The following is a 1,269-nucleotide window of genomic DNA, read 5'->3' as shown; positions in this document are numbered from 1 at the left end:
GCCTTCCGCAGGGCGCCTTTGGGCGTACGCCGCTGTACAGAGCCGCCTTCGGGGGCCACCTGGAGGCCGTGGAGGTGCTCCTGAGGCTGGGAGCCGACCCCCGGGTGTACGCGGACGATGGGAGCACCCCGGTGCAGGTGGGAGCACCTTCCCCACGGGCTGGGACTGGTGGCCTCGCTTTAAAAAAAATTTTTTTTTATTGATTTTTAGAGAGGAAGGGAGAGGGAGAGGTAGAAACGTCAATGAGAGAATCATTGATCGGCTGCCTCCTGCGTGCCCCACACTGGGGATGGAGCCCGCAACCGACCGGCAATCAGACCTGCCTCTCGGGTCCCTCAACCGCTGAGCCACGGCCGGGCCCACGTCCTTCATTTCTTTAAGCGACTCTGACTTGCAAGCAGGCCACCTCCCACCCAAGTGACTGCGAGGCAACAGGAACATATACCCACAGCGAAGAGCAAATGCAATCCCAAATGACAGCAGTGACACAGGGGGCGCACTGTTACCGCCCACCCCGAGCCCCTTGTTCACAAGGTGTCAGTCTGTGCACTCAGCGCGACATCTTTCACCCTCGCGGCCATCGTGAACCACCCTTGATCTATAATTACTCTATAACCTATAATTATAGTTAATTCAAACATCCATCCCTCCATCGATACACACACTGCTGCTGTTGGCAGAGGTTCTGGGAAAGCAGGGACCGTGTTGAGTCCACAGCTCTGTTCTCCAGTGTCATACATCTTGGTTGTCACAGAAAAGAGACCCCAAATTGTTTTGAACCTGCCCGGCCAGTGTGGCTCAGTGGCTGAGCATCGACTTGTGAACCGGGAGGTTGCGGTTTGATTCCTGATCAGGACACATGCCCGGATTGTGGGCTCAAGCCCCAGTGGGCCTCGTGCAGGTGGCAGCCAATCAATGATTCTCTCTCATCATTGCTGTTTCTATCTCCCTCTTCCTCTCTGAAATCAATTTAAAAATATATTTCATATATAAATAAAGTGAACAGTACAGCACGTTCTCCCAGGCTGCATAGAACCAGCCCCTGACCGGACCCCTCACTAGGTGGCCTCGCTGGACGCCGTGGCCAGCGTGCTGCAGGCCTGGGACCTGAGCCTCACGGAGGCCATGCTCCAGAACGGGTGGGCCTGCGGGAGGAGGCCCCCCAGCCCCGACCCCCGCAGATGCTCAGACCCGGCTGTTCCCTCCCACCGCAGCCTGAACCTCAAAGTGCAGCAGCTGGCTAAGGAGCAGCAGCAGTGCCACAAGGAG

Source organism: Myotis davidii, unplaced genomic scaffold (genome assembly GCF_000327345.1).
Source record: "Myotis davidii unplaced genomic scaffold, ASM32734v1 scaffold1509, whole genome shotgun sequence".
In the NCBI taxonomy this organism is placed as follows: Eukaryota; Metazoa; Chordata; class Mammalia; order Chiroptera; family Vespertilionidae; genus Myotis; species Myotis davidii.
Note: the sequence above shows the minus strand (reverse complement) of the source record.